This window comes from Leptidea sinapis, chromosome 22, assembly GCF_905404315.1.
Source record: "Leptidea sinapis chromosome 22, ilLepSina1.1, whole genome shotgun sequence".
Lineage (NCBI taxonomy): Eukaryota > Metazoa > Arthropoda > Insecta > Lepidoptera > Pieridae > Leptidea > Leptidea sinapis.
This window is the reverse complement of record NC_066286.1, coordinates 9385701-9410726: the sequence shown is the minus strand read 5'-3', so window position 1 is coordinate 9410726 and position 25026 is coordinate 9385701. Positions and strand designations below refer to the sequence as shown.

At 35.1% G+C, this 25026-nt stretch overlaps 1 protein-coding gene across 8 annotated transcripts in view; it reads left to right on the top strand.

Annotated features, from left to right (window-relative positions):
- LOC126970799 (brain tumor protein) overlaps nt 1-25026 on the top strand; it is a 578011-nt gene that overhangs the window by 512501 nt on the left and 40484 nt on the right. For 2 of the 8 annotated variants that reach the window (XM_050816913.1, XM_050816915.1), the window contains exon 5: nt 10986-11038. The exons of the other annotated variants lie outside the window; for them this stretch is intronic. The gene's annotated coding sequence lies outside the window, so the exon portion shown is untranslated. The remainder of the gene's footprint in view (nt 1-10985; nt 11039-25026) is intronic. 8 annotated transcript variants of the gene reach the window in all.

Here is a 25026-nt window from a genome sequence, read left to right as displayed (position 1 = left end):
AAAATTCTAAGCGGCACTACAATTGCGCTCGTCACCTTGAGACAATATAAGATGTTAAGTCTCATTTGCCCAGTAATTTCACAAGCTACGGCGCCCTTCAAACCGAAACACAGTAATGTTTAAACATTACTGCTTCACGGCAGAAATAGGCGCCGGTGTGGTACCCATAATCTAGTAGTCTTCCTGTCTAAAGAAGCCTAACACTGGTAAACTACATACAAACATCTGTCTTTAACCGTGTCGTCGATTTTAGTGACAAAAAAACTGCATTCACAGATATAAATAAAAGCAACCTTGATAAAGTTATCACTTCTGTCGTGTTGCAAGATACTTGGAGCACGTGGCCAAAGGGCCACGTGCAAAGGTAAGCAGAACTTCTTCCTTACTAGCGTTGTCTCATGCAGGTTAAGCCCGATGCGCGGGTAGGGTGTAAACATCGTATCTATATACCAGTGGGTGGCTCCTTTGCACAGCAGCAGCAGTAATGTGTAAACAGTCTGAAGGGTTCCGTAGCTAGTAAAATTACTGGGCAAATGAGACTTAACATCTTACGTCTCAAGGTGACCAGCGCAATTGTATTGCCGCTGAGAATCTTTGTGTTTTCAGAAGAATGCTGAGTGGCACTGCATTGTAATGGACAGGGCGTATCGATTACCAACAACTGAACGTCCTGCTCGTCTCGTCATTTATTTTCATGAAAAAAAAGTATAAATACAGAACTCTTCGATGGATTGATTGTTCGTAGCATCGCAAATATCAAATCTATAAGACACAAGTAAACTTCTGTCTTTTTATGCCTTTTTTGTTAAAAAAGCTCTTACCTATTTAATTTTAACATGAACATCTACCTGGAACATATGAACACAACAGAACAATGAAATTTTAATATTAATGATATTTGTCTTACCTATCACAAAATAATTGAGAATTAATTTATAGCATATTGAAACAAAACTATTGTATTCAAAATATTAATTTTTAAATAACTCAGAAATGCCAACCCATTCAGATTTGGCACTCTGTCCTAAACGTACCATCATTCCGTATTCCCACTTGTGTCGCCTAGTTATAGCATCTTCGATGTAAGTATATCTTATATATAAAATTCTCGTATCACAATATTAGTTACCTAACTCCTCCGAAACAGCTTTACTGATTTTTACCAAATTTTATATGCATATTCAGTAGGTCTGAGATACTACTATCTATTTTTCGTCCCCCTAAATGTCAAGGGTAGTCCATTCCAAATTTTTATTTTAATGTTTTGACATTTTTTTGTTATGTTATATGGCAATACGACTTTTGCTGGGTCATCTAGTAACATATACTTTTTTTTACTTACTTTCCGCGTGGTATTAATCACACGTCCTTTTTTATAAGTACAACCGTTGGAAGGCGCAAATAGTGACAACCCTTGCTGCTATCTATCGATCTGACGACTGCGTCGATATTGTAACAAAAAATAAAATCACGAAACTTTTCTACTTTCCAACTTTACGTCGTTTGACTAAGATGTCCTACCATATTATCTGAGTTCGCTGTAGTTGAATCTTATACTTGTAGTCCACATAACATAAGATATATTTTTTAAAATCTATATTAATATTATTTAGATAATATTGTTTATTTATTTTTTGTGGAAAAGGTCAAAAATGCGTACGTACAGGTCACTGGATGGTACGTGATCACGGCGGCGAATACTCACTCGTAGCACCAAAGGAATCACAAGGTCTTTGCCTTTTTTTTGTGTTTCTGGTTCCGTTTCCTCTCTCTCTCTCTCTCTCTGAGCGCCATTTGTCTCAATAGCGGTGGTAATGCTTTAATTGACATCAAAATAAGTATTCTAATGCAATAAATTTTGTGAAACTAAATTGTAATATACTCAATATTATGTAATTTGAAATACTTTGTAATCAGCGTTACATTAATGACGAAACTCCGAGCAATGCAGGTGTGCCTATTTAATAAAGTCGTTATTAAACAAGACTATATCCAATTTTAAACCTTTGGTTAGTTGATCGTGGGGTGTGATTTAAGATTAGGCACGCTTCCTGTTACCCTAGTATAATAAGCCGTACACTAATATGAAATTACTAACAACTAAGCTGGCTGGGTCGTGCCTTAAATCTGTTGCTAGTATTAGTATTATATATTGCTTCACTATTCTACTTTGACTGTTTAAATTAAGCAACATCCAATAATATTATATATTTAAAAAAGAAGATAATTTAATAAACGCCCGCATCGCGTGACTCGTAAGCGTCATAATTGGGAGGCATTTTGACATAAAGTATGTATTGTATAGTTACGCGCGAGTTTTAATCACGCGATCCTTTTTTACATCATTTCAGCCTCTCAGGGTAAACTCTTAACACTCGGTTGTATTGTGAGTATAAGGCGTTCTCTTTCACTCGCTTCGTCACACACACTCTTTCCCTCTAGTTTTTTTTTTGCCGTCGTTCGTTATATCTAGAAGCAGCCTGACGTATCTGCTTTGTTGTTTAATTAAAGACAAATGAGTAAGAAGAAAGTAATAATTTTATTGCATATCTGGCAAAAAAAAATTGTCTGGTGTTGCAAGAAAACGATCAAGATTATAAAAAATATAAATTTTGGCTTACAAATACTAATTATGTATTTTTTTATATTTCCTCATCCAGGTATTTCTCTCAAACCCACATCCAGCCTTATTAAAATCGATACAGCAGTTTAACAAGACTTCAGTAACAAACACAGGTAGAAGTAAAGAATGTATAGTATATCTTTTGGTGGAACACAGCCGTTCGAAGTGGCCATGCGACTAAATGTATTGGTTCAAATACAAGTGAACTTTACAATATGTTTGGACTTCCCGTAACAAGTTATGTACTTTGAGGGGCGGCTTGTTCTAGTTTTAGGCCCATTAAGTTTTTCTTTGACAATGTTAAGTTAGTATGTTATTGATGTGTGTATTTGAATTATTATAATAAAACATGGAATTTTTTAGAAGTTACCTTGTGGAACTCAGCTATTTATACTTAAGTAACATATATATACAATAAATGTAATTGAAGTAAATGTTATGTAAATAATATAAAATAGCGGCCAAGTGTGTGTCGTACACGTACGCTTACTCACCGTCATACAGGAAAATATTACACTTTGTACTTTTAAAACAAAAGTGGGGCGCTCTTAACAATATGTGCAAAAAATTACTTGTAATTAATTAGCAATAGAAATATATCAGTGTCACTACTGAGCCGTAGCTATAGGGGTCCCGATGGTCACCATTCAGGTACGGAATTTGAAAATTTGCAAAATAAAAACCTCTCAAAACTAAACTAATAAAAAAAAACTCATTAGTTAATCTTTAAAAATGGATCGGGCGAAACCTTCGATCAAAAATGTACAAGACTTGAAGGTGACGGCTAGAGAAATACGGCCACACACATATGTACCTATACGTGCGTGGGAGAACATCTTTACCAGAGATACAGCAAGGTAGAAAAGATATACAAATCTATAGTTACTGTAACCCATTTTGATTGACAAGTCGTAAACAGTCAGCCACGCAAGATATCGCTACCGCTAATCAAAATTGGCCACGCATTATTTATCACTCAGTTTGTTTATATGATAGAAAATTCTAAGCCTGAGATCTATAGAGCGTACTTAGCTTTTGCTCAGACTTAACTTAAGTAAAAACTTATATGAGTGTGATTAAACGCGAACCTGACTTTTGCGTTGGTCTGTCTTAGCTTAAGCTCAACTAACCTTATACAGGTCAGCGTTAAGCTCAATATAATTGAGTCTCGTGCCAGAATTTTGGCGAGTCAACATGTTCTGAGGATGCCTCGTGTAGAGGCGAAACACGTGTCGAATTGTTTAAAAGACAAATACTGTCGGAATTATCACTAAAGAAATTCTCAAAACATTTGTAAAATTATGAATTTCCGCATAGTAACGCCTTAATAATAATATATTTATATTTTTTCATATAGCTGTCAAATGACTATAAAACCGTAGCTTACACTCAGCTAAAGTTTACGTAACTAAAGTCTGAGCAAAGACTAAGCACGCTCTCTAGATCTCTACTTTAGTCTATGATCCTCAATTTCTGTGTGGCTTTAAGACGAAATGAAGAACGAAGCCTATAGCTGTACCCCAGAGCAATATACCTTCCTTACATAACCTGAACCATATATCTTACGAACACCATTAAAACAATTTATCGCCGCTGTCATAAACGTGTATTATTTTGTCCGTGTTGTAGCTCAGGTGCGATGTAGGGCAAATCGAATAAGAGCCAGACGCATTGAATTCCGATACTCCATTACGCTTTCTGTTTTACGAGTGTTCGTTACCTCCGTTTACATATCGGGGGACCGGGTTTATGGCTGTAATATTCTTTGTTATGACTGAATGTGAAATTAATGGAGTGCTTTCAATTAAAACATGTGAGGTTTTATGTCTAGCTAGCGCACTTACTGCGGATATGTCTGTGTAAGTATTAAATGAATGCAATTTTATAGCTTATCTATTTCGTTGCATTTGCAAAAATGGGCTTTAGACGTTTTGTTTTCTACAGTTAAGTAAGTAATTTCATATTCTGAAGGAAAATTTTATAGTTAATATTTATTTTTTTTCCGATGAAATACGAAATCTAATTAGTATGAACCTTCTATTATATCATAGAACATTCATAACAGCGAAACGATAAAGTGATGTGTTTTTCATGACTGTTAAACTATTATTAATGACGCAAAATTTCTGATCCCTTGTTTAAGAATATTGCGAATACTAAGGAGTATAGTTAAAGTTTATATGGGGAAGAACATAAGATAAACCTTTATTTAAAATATATAACATAATGACTGCTAAGTGTTAAAAAGGACTGAACTGACTATGATGAAATGGAAATTAAGTTTTATCCTAAATATTAAAAGAACTTAGGTCGAATGACGATTACTTTATATTATTTTAATGCATTTCAAAACTATTGTATTACATTAGAAACTTAGTATTCACGAATATAAATTGAAGTCATTATCGTTATTCTAAAATAGTTTCCATAAAGATTTCATTGAATGCATAGAATGTTTAAGGTATACCAAATGGAAAAAGATGAGAAACCCAAATATTTCAAGCTATTAAGCTATGTCTAATAGTACTCAATACTAATGTAATTAAAGCACAAGAAACAATAAATACAATGAGTTAATATCCATTGAGTGTGAAAATAAAATAAAGCCCTTATTGAATACATTTTCGCGGTTCCACTAAGCCAATGAAGCGTTTAAAAGCTAGATTAGATAAACGGCAGTCCTATATAGATCTGGGTCATTCAACAGGTATTCACTGTAGCACCTTAGGCTTTTAGACATCTATTGGCTTTATGTTAGAATAATACAGCATAAAGGTTTGGATGATTCATTAATGAGACTTAATGAAATTTGTTATATTTTATGGACTAGCAGACCGGAAGTGCAACATTTTTTTCGTATAATTATTATGTAGGTAGTTTGAAAAGTTAGGATAAATTAGATCAAGTTAGGATATCATCCTCACCATCTGGATGTGTGGCGGTCCTCCACAGTGCGGTTTTCAAGGAGCTTCCTTCCACGTACTATAAAGCTGTGGAATGAACTTGCTTGTGCGGTGTTTCCGGGACGATACGACCATGGGTAACTTTAAAAAAGGCGTACCAACTTCCTTATCGCCCGACAACACTCCTGTGATTCCTCTGGTGTTGCAAGAGAATGTGAGCGGCGGTGATCACTTAACACCAGGTGACCAGATACAAACCTAATGTGATTTTCATTAATTTTGCTTTATATTTATAAACTACAAATTTTAAAAGCTATCAAAAATAGGCTGGCTCTCTGCGTACAATGTGTAAAATGTACTTATATTTGGAATTTATAATATATATTTTTCTATTAAAATTTTATTATAATAGATTGCAATTTAAATCCTCCATAGAAAACGCATACGTATTTATCACTCAGGTATATTTAGGCTTTACGCTTTAAAATTACATCGTGAACAGTTGTATTGGTACCTTTTAGCTTTTTAGCGGCTGCTTTTTACAAATTTTGAGGTCAGACGTCAATTCTTATCTTAGGAGCTCTATGTGGTTAGTCATTAGAACAACCACTGATAATATCTGTATGAGTACCTAAAAATCCTTTGGTTTTAAAATTACACGATGACGAAGTTCTTTCAAATGCATAAAAAGGCATAAAAGGCATTTATTTTCTCAAAATTGATTCCTTTATAATTCTTTTTGATGTCATTTCTAATATACCAGATGCTACTACCGCTTCGGAAACAAATAGCGCTCTGAGAGAGCGGCGCAAGAAACTCTCCCAGCTTTCTGTTTTTGCGCTCGTTTTAATGACATATACAATATACTTTAGTTTTCACAAATGTTCACTAAGGCGACATGCTTTTAATTCGGGTCAAAACCAACAAAGACTTCAAGCTAACACCAATTTGTTCCATTATGTTCGGTTGCTTCTATCTCGTTCTCTTTGCCGGAGTGCTAAGTAAGCAATCAACAAACTCGACTAGAATCCATCCTATTTAAAACACCGTCTTACCATGTCAAAGTTTACAGTCGAAGCGACAAATTACTTCGCGCGCGATGCTTTCCGATTTTATTCCAAGAAAAGCGATGACGGCGCTCAATTTGTTTTCGCAGCGCTCCTCAACGTTTCCTGTCAGATAAGTGACGTTGTTGTATTCAGAGTTTATTGTGAGGGATTCGCAGCTTGGCATTCGCCTTTCTTTCGTTCAATTTTTCGTTTCGAATGTCTTGAGTACCAGATTATTTACCCAATTTGAATGCAACAACATAGGCTCTTTAGTAGTTAAGTCCATACCCATGTAATGCTGGTGAAGTAATTCTAATAGTAATGTAATGTTGTGTGGAAGAATGGAAGGCTTCTTTGCACAGGATGCGAACCGGGTGGGTATCACAGCGGTGAATTTTCTACCGCGAAGCAATAATGTTTGCACGTTGTTTCGGTTTGAAGAGCGCTGTACCTAATTAAATTACTGGGTGTATGAGACCTAAGATCTTATGTCGCAAATTGACGAGATTGGGTTCAATCACAAATCCTGAGCGGCTCTGGATTTTAATTTCCAAGGCGTATAACTAGCCATTAGATGTGTTTTAAGAAAATACTTTACTCATGTCATATAAGTTTGCATCATCATAATATTATTATCTACATGTTTTTTTACATTTAAAGCCCTAGCGGGACTGTACCACCTAGAACAGTTTACAGGTTGTCATTGTCATTTAAATTTTAATTACGCTATCAATCCAGATTTACACGACTCCCGATTAAGAGCAGCCTGCCTTTTCTTATACAGAAGAACGGGCAAGAGGCTCACGTGATGGGAAATGGTGAAGCGACCGCCCATGGATGTCCTCAAGTTCAGAATCTGTATGCTCTAGGTTTGAGAGTCCCTAAATCGTATCGGTTCGGGAACACTGCAGTCGGTAATTGATTCCACAAAGGGGCTATACGACGCAATGAATTTCTTGCAAAATGATGCGGAGGGAATTTCACATTTTGACCTAATGGCTGGTAGTGAAAATCGCCTGCTTGTCTACCTTAACAACTCCTGTTAGCACTCCCGTCATATATGAGATAGAAGATGTGGGGTCTAAATCTCTACGCAATGCCAATAATCAAGCTGATTGGAGATGAGTTGATTCGAACAGCCCCTCGTTATATGCGTTCAAACGGAAGACGCTCTCCAGTATCAGCGACCGTCAATTATCAGAAAACAGTACTCCACAGGTGGTCGAATTTGCACCTTATAGAGTTAAGTAAGTGGTTTGAAGTACTGTCTCGCGTTACTGAGTATATAAAACTTTTAAGAGGCCAATTTGGTCGTCTCTTTGCCAAGTGACGACAGAACTGAACATCGCTCGTTATTCAACGTTGAGTGTACATACTTAATTGCACTCATATTTATTTTTTATATAAAAAAAAAGAATTGTCCTTACACAAAATTATTTTCAAAAGTAACATTCGAACGCTTTATCGCAAGACAAATAAAGACGAATCTCTGAATTCTTTTGCTCATAGATAATGACGATATAAACAAAGCTTCTTTATACGGTACAGAGAATTCTGTATAAGGAAATGACAAACAGACGATGTCGTCAAATGATCAGGAGAACCCAATATCGTTTGAGCGGAACGGTTTTTTATCGAGAGAATTTTATACACAAGGAAATGGTTTTTGTTTTATATCATACGGCCGGGTAGTTCTGTGAAATACGGATTTGAAACAATGACGATAACTTGTTTAATATCATGGTTTTTGCCTACATTTCGTTTATACTTGAATTTTGGTATATTTATTTATATATATTATTGTAATATGCAACATTTATTTTTCTATTTTCTTATTATTAAATGTATAGTTAATGTTAAAATGTATATAAAAATATAATAATTTTTTTATTAGTTCCATCATATTATGAGATATGTACCTCTTTTTGGGTAAAAGACTCCTCCATCTTTCAAGTTTCTCTGTCTATTGTGTGGAAAATTTCATCAGCTATACGAGCTATTCATCCAACATTTCTTTTTACATCGGTATTTTATGTTATGTTCTGTCCACCTACTTTAAGTGTTTCGTGAAATGTGACTTATACACTCCCTGTATTACAAAAATGGTCCTCTGACAGAGGCGAAACATACTGGTGTATGATCAAATTTCGGTATCCAGCACGTTTGAAGTATAGCTGCCGGTAAATAAACTTTCGTGTGACATTCCATCTTTTAGTTTCTGAGACTTCTATTATTAAGCTGTACAGTGTGGCCCTTACTGTCCTGTAAGATAAAAGTGTGGCCAATAAAAACATTGATTTACTACTCTTAGGCTAAACCAGACATTTATGCGTCGGAGTGTTCCTAAGAGCTGTATAACCTGATTTCTGCTTCCGAATTCCATCTTCGCACGACACGCAACAAATTAGGATATCATCCCCACCATTTGGATGTGTGGCGTTCATCTACAGTGCGGTTTTCAAGGAACTTTCTTCCTCGTACGACCAAGCTGTTGAATGAGCTTCTTTGTGCGGTAATTCCAGGACAATACGACATGGGTACCTTCTAAAAAAGGGGGTACACTTTTTAAGGGCTACGCTCGTTTGTACTCTCTTAATCCCTTAAAATTATAGTCAAAAATAATGAAATATACCGCCGAAGTAATAGCTGGCGTACAATATTAGCAGCAATAATTGCGCTAAGCCGATAAGGAAATTCCCTTTCAAGTCTTTTATTTAGTGACAGACTGGCTGGCGCTGTGCCAACCCCGAGCGGTACTATTTTGTGCCAATTTCCAGTAAATAGGATCGAGTCTCGATGGCGATTGGAGCGTTTGGGTGTTTGCTTTTTATGTGATTGGCCGAAATAGTTCTGTAACGGTTGTTTTGCGTGCGATCTTTGTGCATAGATGATAATGAGCATCACAGCATTATCATGAATAGTTGGTACTGATAGAACGTTCTTCGTAGTTATTGTTATGAGTAGATGGAAAACACCGAATGTGTCGCTGTAAAGTATATACTGAAGTTTATTATTTAAACACAGACAGCTAAAGATGAAAATAAGACTGAAATGAAATTACAATTAAAACCATCCATCTATTCGGGCACAAGGTGCCAGCTGGCGAGTCAACATCTTCTGAGGATACCTCGTGTAGACTCGAATATGTCGAATTGATTGAAGACAAATATGAGCGGAATTAACACTCAATAACGACTAATTTAATAAATTTTCTACCATCAGTTAGATTAAAAAAAATAAAAAACCATTCCGCTATTGTCGCTCAGGATTCCAAAAATCCGAAAAAAATCTTGACCGGCATTACAATTGCGCTTGTCACCTTGCGACATTAAACATTAAGTCTCATTTGCCAAGTAATTTCACTCGCTACGGTGCCCTTCAGACCAAGACACAATAATGTTTACACATTTCTGCTTCACGGCAGAAAAAGGCACCGTTGTGGTACTCATAATCTAGCCGGCATCCTGTGTAAAAGCCTCAAACTGGTAATTAATTGTCTTTTTACGGAATAAAACGGCTTTCGCATATTCATAATAATTTATTGAATTTATAACAAAATAAATTAAACAATAAAATTTAGGTCAATGAAGATCAAGTTAAATGTAATTGGCCCTAAAACTTACAAAGAGCCCCGTATTGATAAAAAGTCCTTCAACAGTTTCAAGTACGCGTTGATAATTTGCTTTATAATGAAAATTGGACCGATTTAATGAAAATTCTTCCCGAGTAATTAATTCTTCCGTAAACATTATTCCCGCCCGCTCATCACCGATAAGTGATTATGTACTTCGAAATCATTGGAATTATTTTCGTATCTTATTTTCATTTCCGTTGCAATAATTAATGTTATTGCTTCGGGAAGATTACTTGTTTTAGTTTTTAATGGATTTTCAGTACGAATCTTTTTTATTTTACTTTAGACAAGCAGGACGTTCAGGTGATGGTAATTGATGTGCCCTGCACATTACAATGCAGTGCCGCTCATGATTCTTGAAATACCCATATATTCTGAGCGGCACTACAACTGCGCTCGTCACCTTGAGACATAAGATGTTATGTCTCATTTGCACAGTAATGCATATACATTACTGCTTAACGGCAGAAATAGGCGTATCTCTAATTGTTCTCTATAAATATAAATTAAACTGACTGTCTCTTGAGTATCTATTAAATACAAAATACTAACTTTAACACGCTAACATCAAATAAAATACACAAATAACTTTGGTCTTATTTCTTGACATAAACTTTTACGTCCATACAAATAAAACTCGATTACATGACAAATTAGTTTGTAAAGTGTTGCATCCAATATTTGTCGTGTTTATTTACATAATCAATAGTACTAAGTTTTAAGTAAGATCGAAAATATTATTTTTATTTAATTTTGTTTTTTTCTTTTTGTTTCAGGTAAGTGATGGACATACAGCATTAAAGTACAATAAGTTATTGCATCTCTCAAAGTATGAATATCTTATAATAACTTTTATTTTACTTTTAAACTTAGCCTATTTTCTGTATCATCAACGCTTTTCGAAGCGCACGCCCTAATTTTATTCATAGGCATATTGTGCAGGTTAAAAATCTCACACTAAGGTTAACATTATTGCAATTTTCATAGGGAACACAATATTTTTTTTAATTATATGTAATTACACTGGTAATATTTTCTTTAGATTTATTATTATCAAACATACAAAAAAACATATATTAAGTATAAAATATATTACCAGGGGGAGGCTCCATTTGCACAGGATGCCGGCCGCCGTAGCATCTTGTGTCTCAAGGTGACGAGCGCAATTACAGTAATGTTCAGAATTTTTGGGTTTCTCAAGAATCCTGAGCGGCACTGCATTATAATAGGGCGTATCAATTACCATCAGCTGATCGTCCTCCTCGTCTCATCCCTTATTGTCATAAATAAAAATCATTGCGAAAGTCGCGTCGAATTTTCTTGCCTTACTTACTGTCGTCCTTTTAGCTTATTGTTTATACTAACTACACTGTTCGACATCATTTGAGAATAATCCTTAAGGGTATGGGTAACTGAACGATATTAGTGTATGACGCGTTACTTGGTAGACAATTTGATATCTTTAAAGTGATAGCCCTCACTTCTAGGTTTAATCATACAAAGAGAGTTGAACAAGACATAACAAGATTTACGATCCATGCGTCACTCGATCGGTTGGCTCAATTGGTAAGAGAGAGAGAAACGGAGGGGCACGGGTTCGAGTCCCGCATCGATCGTAGATACTATGTAGTATGAAGTATACTGCTACCAAGTATAAGACTGTAAATAATCAAGACACAAGCGTAGGAGACCCTTGATGGTCTGATGTTACTTTTTATTAAAGATAATCTACTGTAAGTTGTTATGCATGTAAGATTGCAATGGCTGTTTATATTGTTATTGTAGATATTATACTTATGGTCACTTAGTCTCTTCTTAAACTTACATTCTTTAGCGACAAGCATCTGTTGATTTGGATAGCAGCAGTAACAGTTCAAAGGCGCTGATAATGACAGATGCTTTGTCACTGACAGATACTTATACAGTTCATTTTCGCACGGGTATATATATCCTATATATATATAATAGCTAACTCGACAGACGTTGTTCTGTACATAATAAATAAAATACTGACTGAATTTGTCAACAATATTTCATAACATCAAGAATTATTTCGTACAATACGCTCCCTCTTGTTATAATGAAATTGTTTCATAGCAGAACTGTCAAACTCTCTCAAGTTGGACTAAACAGCACTCCATGAAGCAATCCCCATTTAAATCCATTTATTAGTTTAGGAGTACATCGCGGACAAACAACGTGTCACGTAATTTATATATATTAAGATATTGTATTGATTAGAGTTTGACACAGTTGGTCTTGTTACGAAGAATTGAACGGACGTGTTTTTCTTTAAAATAACAAGAATCATAAATATCTTTGTTTTATTTCTGAGTTGGAGGTATAATACTACACGTATAATAGAAATTTAAAAAAAAATTATGATAACGATATATTGTTTATTTTCCCTCCCTTCTCAGTAAAGTTTCATACAAAAATTGTAGAGTGAATCGATGCAGAAGTAAAAAACAATACAGAAATGTGCAAAAGTAATTCAAAAAGGAATTATTAAAATACCGGTAGCGCTTCCAATTACCGGGTTTTGCAGATTTTAATTAGCATTAACCTCTCGGGCACTAAACTCCGGTTTACCTTAATCAAATCACAATAATTTCCAAACGTTTTTCAATAATTCAATTGCGATTCTGTTCAGTGTAATTGGTACGGAAAATTATAAGTAATGAGCTTGGTTTATATCAATTAGTGATTGAGTGTTTATTAACGAACCGCAAACATCCATTATTTCTGTTATGAGATTCTTTATATCTATTTGCAAATTAGTTATTTAATTTCAAGATCGAATCAGAAATGAGGAGAGCCGTGGGAGAACCAAAGTCACTGACATAGCACGAATGATTGAAGAACTATGTGGCAGTGGGCAGGGCACGTAGCTCGACGGACAGATGGTCGTTGGGGCACTAAAGTCCTCGATTGGCGACCACGTATCGGAAGACGTAACATGCATTTTTGAGAAACGGTCAAGTATCCAATTCAAGAACGAAAAATGTATATACAGTCTTGGGAGTGTAAATTCTGCTTCTATCTGGCACGAGACTTCTTGGACTCGCCTAATTCTAGCAGGAATTTTGCGAGCCTACAACTCCTGAGGATGCCACGTGTAAACGCGTAACACGTATTGAATTGCTTGAAGACAAATATTAGCGGAACTAACATTCAAGATAACTAAAAAAAATTGGATATTTATGGATTTCCGCAAATTAACGCGTGATACATTAATGAGTCTTGGATATAGTTGTAAAGGGCGCAGAACACTAGCTTGTTATGTTTATTTATTTACATACATACATTATTCTTGATTTTGAATCTAACCATTTGATTGTTATAATACTTCTAGGTTAACCTTGATTCCATCTTTTGCTCTTACAGTTAATCTTTTTTCATCTACTACTGGGGCAATAATGAGATGTTCTTTGTTTAAAACCCTTTTTAATTTAGAGGTATAATGATGTGCATACTATAATAGCTGACCTTTTTTTTAAATTTGTTATGTTTTTTAAATAATAACCCTCACTTCTATGATTAATACATAAATTAAGTTTGAAAACAAAATTTAACGAACGATGCGGGACTCAAATCCACGACTTCTCGCGTTCCGTGCGAGTGCTCTGCCAACTGAGCTAACCGTTCGAGTGACGTATCGTCATAAAATCTTGTATGCTTATTTCCAACTCTGTACTTTTTTTAAATGTTGTAATAGCAAGCCAAGTGCCATAGAAACCTTGCGCTAATAATAAGAAATTTATTCAACGTTCGGTCTTAGATCTTTTTTCGCCAAGTACGTGAGGCCGCATTTATATTGGTTATCAACACGTCAAGTGTCTGAAGATATTTGATTTCTCGTCAACATATAAAAAGGTAGGTGTGTCGCACAGGACAGTAAAAAGTACTTTAGTTACGTAACCGAGGGTGAAGCAAATCTATTTTAAAAGGATTCAGTCTGAAGGGTTGAAGGTTCGGGCGTGTTATAAATCTGTGTCTCGAAAATTGAATGTGTTTGAAGGCCAGAGGGAGGCTCCTTTACGCAGGATGCCGGCTAGATTATGGGCACCACAACGGCTATTTCTGCCGTGAAGCAGCAATGTGTAAGTATTACTGTGTTTCGGTCTGAAGGGCGCCGTAGCTAGTGAAATTACTGGGAAAATGAGACTTAACATCTTATGTCTCAAGGTGACGAGCGCAATTGAAGTGTCGCGTTTAGAATTTATTGGTTTTCAAGAATCCTGAGAGGCATTGAATTCTTATGGGCAGGGCCTATTAATTACCATCAGCTGAACGTCCTGCTCGTCTCGTATTGTCATAAAAAATATTGTTTAAATAAAGTACGTTATATTTTTTATCATCTTTTCCTTAGTTTGTATTTTTTGTGGTTAACAATTTTAGAAACTATTTGTGATCGCCGAAGAGTTGGCAACCCTAGTTAGGGATACCTACGTTAATACCCAAATTGGTGTCGTTAGTTTTCAATCAATGTAAAATAGCCTTTAAAAACAAAATTATTGGCTCAAAACACGTAACTGTCTATGACTAATGCCGACAGGACAGTTGGGGCAGACACAAAATTAATGTAGTCCTTGATAATACCGCCTATCCTTTTTATCCTTTCTATTTACGGACTAGATTTTATTTAAAGCTGAAGGCTTAATACTTACTTTTATCAGGTATCTGTATTTCATTCAATTTTTTACGCTTAAAGGCTTCAAAGTACTATCCATTATGTTTTTGATATTTTGGGTATAATTTTCTGATAACTACTCTTTATTAATTGCAGTTTTTTTTTCTTATTATCATTATATTGTTAGAAAGCTATTTTTATAGCGGTTGCGGAATGTGTGATCCTAGCAACATGTACCAGGACTTCATATGCAGATTAGAGGTTCATGCACAATGCAGGTTTCACTTCTGACATGTGTACTTTGTACGCATACAATATTTTCCATATAATCAATTTTGAATGAAACAATTGTATCAAATTCAAATATTTTTATTCAAAATAGGATGTGACATCACTTATTGAAAGTCAACAAAACTACCACCTATTCCAAAATGAATGCCTCAGACCTGAGAAGAATGGGCGCAACAAACTCAGCGGGCTTTATTTTTCATCGAATAAATATGTAATATTATACAATTAAACTTATTATTTAATAGCCTGAGGGCGGTCACTCCATTCCCAATCTGTGGTATCATTAAGAAAGTCATTTATGTTATAGTAACATGTACCACACAAACGTTTTTTAACAATTCTTTTGAATAACGTAATACTTTTGTTTTGATCATTTTCTGGGATCTTGTTGTAAAAGCATATACATCGCCCCACAAAAGACTTACTAACTCGACTTAGCGGAGTAGTAGGCCTCATAAGTTTATGTCTGTTCCTGGTGTTAACATTATGGTTATGACAGTTTCTGGCAAATTCACTTATGTGCCTATGAATCCTTAGTACTTATAACACTGAGAACCGTTACGACCTCGAGTTACATTCGAAATCCTCGATATTGGCACAAGCATGTATTCTGTAGAATAGCCCAGCCAATGTCTGTCTACTTCCAGATAAAGATGTATTTATTCGCGCCAGATAATGGGTACCGATTTGTGATTCACGCCCTGTCTTCCATTTCAAGACCTTATGTAACCCAGACACGAACAGGAACGAATTGCGAAAATAGCACCTACTGCGTTGTGAAACAGTTGAGTTTCCCTTGAATCCAACAGTCTGAACGATAAGGTTTTAAGGTTTAGTACAAGTGTTAATGTCTATTAAAATTCTAACGTAATGTACTTTTGATGTCCTTTCTCGAATGAGACAGTTCTATCTTTTATTTAACTATACGTTAATTTGCTGTAATTTAGTTTCATTTGTGAGCAATATTTTTCTTTAAATATCAAATTATCTACTCAATTCATTCTTTGTTCATTTATAGGCATTAAAGAAAGTGGCCCTATGATTTTACCTTGAAGTGTTTGAATAGCAAAGTTTAGTTATAATTATAATGAATAAATCCGTTATTCGTTTAGGTCAAATAATTACGGGATTATGCATTTAAAAGTTTTACACTTTACCCTTAGATAATTTATACGTCTAGACTCTAGATAGAGCCTCTTGCAACTAGACAACCGATGAAAACAATCCAGATTTATTACTTTAGTGTGCGTGACATTCTACGTCTGACACACGAGAAATGTCACTTTTTGTTAATACATTGCTCAAAATAGAGGTTAACATTCATCCTGAATTTTTTTTCAACATTTGCCAGCTGTCAAGAAGCTGAAATGTGATCTAAGATTTTTAACCATATACTACCACTTTTACCAGTGGGAAGCCCCTTTGCACTAGATGGGTGAACAACAGCCTGTTTCTATTATGAAGCCGTTAGTGTGCAAGCATTATTGTGTTTTGGTTAGAAGAGCACTATGGCTAGTGAAATTACATGGTGAATGAGAGACGTAACGTCATCTTGTCACAAAATGACGTGTGAAATTGCGATGCCTTTTAAAATGTTGTGTCTTTCCCTTCCATAAGAAGTGAGCTTCACTAATTAATTGCCTTTCAAATCAATATTCATAGCAATTGCATTGTTTGCATCAAAAATACTCACAAGATTTGACTTACTTGATAGAATTATGGGTACGGAACCATGCAACACTATCAATGAATAAAGAAATGTGAAATTACATTATGTTAACAATTAAAGAAAATCATATGTTTTTCGTACCTATCGCGCAAAGTTAACTTAAGTCATAAAAGCGCGCCCAAGGCCTGGTATCCACCAAAGCGGAGTGGAGAGGAGAGGAGATGAGCCGCGAAGCTATCAGGTTATTTCTACCAATGCGGAGAGGAGATGGGAGCTGTGAGAGCTCGAAATCAGTCAAGTTATGTCTTCGAAAGAAAGACGTCAAATCGTTACCAAAGTTATATTTTAACTTGCTTGAGGAAGGGGAATTAGATGTTGAAGGAAAACAATTAATTCTTCGATATTTAAACTATCAATGGAAAAATAGATTGTGGATAAGACGCCGGCTACACGCATCTGCGTTCTGCCGCGGCACAAAATTCTATAGAAAAATGAGACACGAGATGTGGAAATAAGGAAATCTGATTAGTTATAAAAATACATGTCCTCTCCTCTCCGCTTTGGTGGACACCGAACCTAACCCTCACACTACTCGCCTCGCAGTTGACGTATAGCAGTATATAGTCTGTAGTCGCGATGACGTAACTGTCTTCTAAGTCTCAACAGTACATTGACCTCAGAAAATGGCCACAAACCTAGATGACTCTTTGAAGCCTATCTGGGATGCAGTAGATTTGAGTGCAGATTGTAATTATTATCCATGTTTTTGGAATATATTCGCCACCTTTTCTAAGTTACCTATTCATTGCCATCCGCTAGAAATTATGTTTGTGTGGTGTTTTGTGTTTGTCCGTGCAGTAACCTTTGATCTACGTATGTATGTAACCTACGTATGTACTTCTTCAAAAACTGTCTCGGATCGAGTTTGTATTGGACATGAAACGAAAATTTCGCATTCTCTCCAAATACATCCATACATTGGATTATTGGCCCAAAAGATTACGGCAAATATGACCAATGTGTGGCGGTATCAAACGAAACTGTGAGCCAAATCTTGTAATGACACTTTCACGAGTGTAACGTAGGCATGATTATATAACCGTTAATTATTCGACTAGTGTAATGAATTAACAATAACATTGTAATCCCAACAATTATAATCAAACACATAATAATATGTTAATTCTGTATCGTCGTCGACATTCGCATTGTATTGCTTATTAATTATGTGATTAGCGCTTCGGTATAATTGATACATTGTTTATATTTTGTAGTATAATCCGATCGCTTTTCGTAAATAGAGATTAACCCACTTATTCATAATGGTCCGCTAACTTTAAACAGCCGTTAAGGAGTGTTTTTTCTCATTCTGACTTAGGTCAATAGAAGAAGACAGAGTGAGAGTTAGCAATGCTTTAAGTTAGCAGACTATTATGAATAAGGGGGTAAATGTCGTACGAAAGAAATGATACGATGGTTGTTTTAAAATTTAGTCTTCTTACCCAGATTAGGCGGATGAATTTTGTGTTTGGCAGTAATTCCTTAAATATCGCCACTAACGGCCGTTCCAAATACTTTCTTCTGTCAGCAATTAGCTGTCAGTAATCTGAAGCTGTCCCAATATACCCGATAAGTCATTCTTATCGCCTTATATTGGGACGCGTGTATTGCAATTTTTATACAAACTTTATATCAATGGTAAGCTATACGTCGTTCCATTGACAGACAGCGTGTACGGATAAGGCGAGTTACCGTCGATAAGTTTATTGGGACAGAAAATTCAACCATAGTTGCGATTTTTATCTCAAGTAAGAGGCGGTTAGTCTAGCGGTAATTCTGTCGGGCAGAATACAGAGAAATGGGTAACCTTCGGACAAATGAAAAAAAGTACTTAATAGAATTTTATCTGTTTGTATGAATGTCTGGACAAAATTGTTAATAAGAGGTTGGAACAACAAATAGGCTTCATATTGTGACGCTAGATGCAGTGATAATATACGAACGAAGTCGCGGGAAGCAGCTAGTTTCAAATTCGTGCATTTATAGTATCTATGAAGTAAAAGCAGTTTAGCTTCAAGCTACCAGTGTTCGACCGGTCTTAAGCAATATTTAGTACAATCGACCATCAAGATTTCTAACCCAAAATGATACATTTGGTATTCTAAACATTTATTCACATAATAAAATCCACGACTCGGATAAGCCAGCGTTATCTAGGACATCATGAATCACAATAGTTTAAGTGCCTTTTAAATTTCTTTGTGCGGTACTTTATAGCATAATATTTTATTCTGAGGTCTACTAATGTCCTGCACCAGTTTATCCTTATTTCAACCGTTGGATAATATTTATAAAATTGCTATCGCCTTGAAGATTCATAAAATCTGTTGTATATTGGCGGCCCAGTTAGTAGGCGTAAATATCTGCGGGGATTATTTTGAGGTTGTAACGAAACACAATATCATCATCAGTCGGAAGTCGTCCACTGCTGAACAAAGGTCTCCCTCAAAAATCTCTACGTATTCCGGTGATCTTGACCATATCGTCGGCCCATCTTATCCCTACCAACACTGCATCTTCCGGTACATGGTCGTCATTCGTGTAAAAGGCATAAAGACAGCGAGTCTGATCACTAACCATCCTCCCCCTCTTGAATAAAAAGTAGTGTTTTCAATTATATATAAGGAAAGTAATAATAGTAGTAGATCAGAGATAACACATGAGTACATATGTGCATTGAAAAGCAGAATTAAAATTATAATAACCCTTGGGGCATTATAAGCCCTAGTCGCGTGGCATATTAATTCAGCCTGCAATTGCATGGGGTGGAAACCCTACTGGACCTCACACTCGCACGCATACAAATACAGATACGCGTGAAAGGGATACCAATATCAACACAGCTGCACAATGGGCGCTATTGAATGACTAATCCTTTTCTACCCTCGTAATAGTTGTGCTAGGATTGGTAATACTTATTATTATTAATCGCAGTTATTGCTATGCGTATTGTGTTGCACACTTATGCCAGCTCAAAATTCAATTAATTTAGTGAAATTGTAACACATTTAGCCTAAAAAAATTTTGATCTTTCAAAATGCCTAGTTTACCGTCTTGTATGTAACATGGCGTTTGAAAAAAACATGGTTGAAATATTAGAAAAATGAAAAATTTATGAATTATAACCTACTATTACTGTCGTGTGTCGTAATATGGCTCACTACATAATCTTTTCTCTATAAAAAAATATAGATTATTTGACTTTGAGTATTAGAAATGAAGTTCTTATTCAGTTCATGGATAGTTTAATTCATGAATTGGTAAAATGATTGGATTCTACAAAAATAGATTCTACACAATACTAAATATTCTGAAGAATGTAATTTTAAAATATGGGAAAGAAACCATAAGTCCAATAAACGTTTCAGTAATTGTTTGCTTCTGTAAACAAGAGGTAATCTTTGAAGTAATTGATGAGAAACGACAAGATTTGAAGCCTTTTGATCGTGTTCATTGATACCTTGGCCCTTTGTAATTAGCTCAACAGTTCATCTAATTGGACGCCGTATTTCTTCATGAAACAGTCACAAAAAGGGATACTTCCAATTTATTACAGTGAGTCATACGTTTCGCTTGGAACGGTGGTAATCGAGATGGAACGAAACATTTTGTACCTCCGAGATGTGTTTAGCCTGACAGAGCAGAATATTACAAAAGGTTAGGGGTTAAATTGAACCTTACATTAGTCATAGCAGACTTATTTTTAGAAGACATTTTTACGCCAATATGATAAAGTAGCGTGATCGCTGAAGAATATTTTTCTTATATGCCGTCTTTCATAAAAATAACCCTTTAATTTAAATGTCGTATCTATTAGGAAAATCTAGTGTATTATTAAGATGTGTGGCTTAATTTAAGTGGCTCATGTTTCGGAGAATTTGAAATTGTATTGGAATGATGAATTATTGTTTTTTATAAATGAAATTTACCTTTTTTTCTTCTCTTTCTTTGATCTATCAGTCTTAGGACCATATTCTAAACGACGATGTTTCAATACGTATAAACGTTATAACTGTCGATAAAAGAGATCCTCGACCCTATTGTTGTTTTATTCTTAATTAAAATGGTTCCTAATGTCGTTAATGTAACATTGACATTAGAACCACAGACAACAGTCGTATTGAGAGTAGCCACGGCAACTAATTTTGAAACAGTGAATTATGACAGCACGCCATACAAAATGCCCAACACAAAGCGGGAATTACACAAATTTGTTTCGCACCATTAACTGTTCCCGGGCATCAAATTAAGCCCAGGTTAATTGATAGGTGGTATACGATGTAATTTCTTTTGTGCGTACAGTGTTGATCCGTTGACAAAATTTATAACACCCAAAGCTTTGTTTTAGCAAAAAATATTCTCTTTTAAAAGAGCTGTGTTTTCATTGAGAAATATGATATTTGTGTAATTTTGAACAGCCTAATTTTCCTTGTTTATTTGTATTTTGTAATGGGCACGTTTGTTGCCGGCGGTCCTTGATAACGTCACATCTCTAACTGATGAATTAACTTTAGCGGTCGGTGGTTGTTTATTTAGGTGTTTCGGTTTAACGATGTGATTTTTGGGAGTGCCTTTTACGTGATGTTACTCGTAATACTATTACTTGTCTGAATCTCGAAAAGATTTAAATGTTTTACCAATTATTTCAATTTATTTTTGCGCCTACATTGTCAAATACTTCATCTTCAATCTCTTTCGTCAATATTTTAAGAAGAAAACATACATTCACGGTTATATATTGTTCTTTTATAGACAAAGCAACTTATTATTGCCATTAATCCAAAATGGCGCCATATTTTTTGATAGCTTGCCTATCTCTGTTGACTCAACGGCTGCCCATTCGGAGTATCGATTGTAACACAATAGTTAGGGTGCGTCCGGACATTGGCACCCCTCATAAGAGTACATTTGTACATAGAACTATATGACCAAACCGGATCGATGGAGTTCAAAGAATAACAAACATTTTGTACAAATTATTTAAACCCTGAAACTTCTACAAATTATTTAAGTTTTCTTTAGTGCCAGATTTTGGCGAGACACCACGTCCTGAGGATGCCTCGTGTAGAGACGAAACACGTGTCGAATTGTTTTAAAGACAAATATTGGCGGAATTAACACTAAAGAAAACTTAAATAATTTGGATAATTATGGATTTCCGCAAAGTAACGCCTAATTCAATAAATTTTCCTGGAACTTCTTTTGGCACTAACCTTCCCAGTTCTGATTTGAATTGAAATTTATTTGTTTCCCAGACAGACGTGTTGTAATTGCAACCCTTAGCTCAATATTGTTTCAATAGAAAACCTGTGATGATTATTTTACTTCATAAGTTGTTATCAGTCTTTAGAATTTTTTTACGGTATCTCATGTTTATTTGTATCGTCAGAAATATGTGTACGGGCACTAAAATATAGATATACTGCTACTTACCACAAAATTCACGCTGTAGATATAGTCTCAAAGGTGGCACAATCCATAATTTCAACCTACTACAAAATATTACTTTCATACTGTGAGACTGTTTAGCATTTTTATAAAAATAATGCAAATGAACTAATATGTCAGCCGCTACGTGCACGGGAGCTTCGCTTGGAGACACAGAATATACGCGTTCATTATTTAAGTGTGTGTTTACCCGGCTATACATCACGCCGCGGGGTTGCTGTAATACTCTGTTCAGATTCGCAATAACTTTTTACAATGTATTTACTCCTCGTCTGCTTACGTCTTAAAATAATATTTTACAACACTTACATCAAATTTGTTTGTCTTCCGCATCTTCCGGTAGCAGAATATCTAAAATCGATTCTCCAGTCTAGAAATGCTCCTACATATATTTTTTTTATAATTTATCGACGTATGAGAGATATTTTATAGCAATGTCGTCACGATTTGCGGATACGCGCCATCTTGTTTTTTCTGACATTTGTGACGTTCTTTACTATTCAATAACAACATTATATTCACATGTGCTTTAACTGACCTTCAATTTCTTATACTCAATTATTTAATTATAGTTGTATTTTCCCCTGAATATTTCTGTCATCTAAGTATACTTCTTTCATAGGAAATTGTATTATAGAATTTGTAGATCCAGTCAACTAAAACTTATCGTATTTCAAATCGAAATATATCCAACTCGACAATCTGATGCGGTATTTTAAGTTGTTCTTGCATTACTTTTGAGTTGTATTTTTTTATTGATTATGAGACACTTAGTGTTGTAAAATTATGTTTTATTTTTATGTTATAATTAGTTTTGTAACATATTTTTGGCTTGTCATGAAGAACTTTTCGTGTTGTAATAAGTATGAAAGCCTTACGCAAGCGACATTATCACATTTGTAAATTTATTGTGCGTGGTAATAATGGAAATAAATATCAGGATTAATTTGGTATCAATGCAACGCTGGTACATTAATAACGATCATAATGTCGCCGCAGGGACGCACGCAAGCTACATGGTAACTGCAACTGAAACAGTTACAAAAACTCAATAATAATATCGAATAATTTAGTGAAAGCATGCTCGTGCCAACACAATGAACTTGAGGGGAATGACGACAGCTGCGCGAAATCGCATCTGCCAGCCCTAGCTCACCCACATGCACACAGCACAACTACACGCTTCGTTACGCATGAAAATCGACGCGTAGCAACACACGCTACACACACATACGCCCAATGCTCACACAGCAGTTCCCTTTGTAATGCTAGGGTTGTCCATTTTTGTTTTTACTTGTTGAACATTTGATTGATGATCTGCGATGATTGATTGAGCACGTCTATACGATTGTTGATAAATTATAGCAAAACTGAATCTCTCACCTTTGCAGTGTTTCATTGTATTGATTCTCCTGAGAGTTCTTGAATACGATTCTATCATTTGTCTCGAATAGAATCGCTTTGGTTTGATTTCAAATAACCTTCATACTAACACAATGGATTCAATTTGACTTATCGTCGGGCTTTATGTACTTCTGCGTTCTTCTTCTAAAATGTTTAAATATTCTCCCATAATATGGTCTCTATTCGCTTTTTAATTAATTAATGATATTGTTTCTAAGCCAATTTTGGTTATCAACGAAACAATTTATTCCTTAAAACTTTAAATTTTTCATGTTTTTAAAGCATGTCTCCGAGTAAAATTATAACTTAAATTTAAGTTTCTATTATGATTGCTTTATATTATACAGTATATCATGTTTATTCTATTCTCATCATATATCTTCGTATTGAGTAAATTGAAGGCTTTCTAAGATTCATTCATTTTGTAGTTTACGAATACTCCAGCATTTGCTGGGGAAAAAATGGGAATTTTTGAAATAAAAATAGTCTCAAGGGTCCATTTGGTTGGTCCCGTGTTTGTTTTGCCTCAATATTCGCGGGGCCATGTTTGCTCGGCAGCTCTTGTGAGCCTAGCCTTAATTGCTTTCCTATGTTGTGTTGCTCTTGTTATGTGCTTCTGATTAAAGAACTCTTTCATTTCATTACAACTTCTATTCTGTAGTTTGGATAGCAGATAATTAAACATGTTATATATATTACACCTATACTAGAGCATCCTTACACAAACAATTAATTCAAGCTCTAAAGGTTAAATCCATCCATTATGCGATAATTTATATTTATACAATTTGTTCTTCATTACTTTTATGAAAAATTTACACCCTTATTCATAATAGTCTGCTAACTTAAAGCATTCCTAATTCTCACTCTGTCTTGTTCTATTGACCTAAGACAGATTGAGAAAAAACACTCCTTAGCGGCTGTTTAAAGTTAGCGGACCATTACGAATAAGGGGGTTAATATTTAAGACGCTTTTAACTTTGAACCCGATTCATTTAATGGATGCAACACCTTACAAACTGATTTGTTTTGTATGTTACAGCCATTGCAAAAAACTCTATGTATTGAAACGAGTGGCCGTTGAGTTTCTTGTGTGTTCTTCTCACGGGCTCTACTTTTTCCGCATATATGTGAGATTCAGTAATTTAAAAGAAATGTTTATAGTGTTGATTCAAAAGCGCTTATTTTAAGCCTAATTGAATAAAGTTTATTTGACTGACTTTGAAAAAGAGTTCTTCGTTTGTTTGTTAGGTCGTTATAATCTCTCGGCCTACGTTTCGGAATTGAAGATATTTTATGGTTTCAATTTATA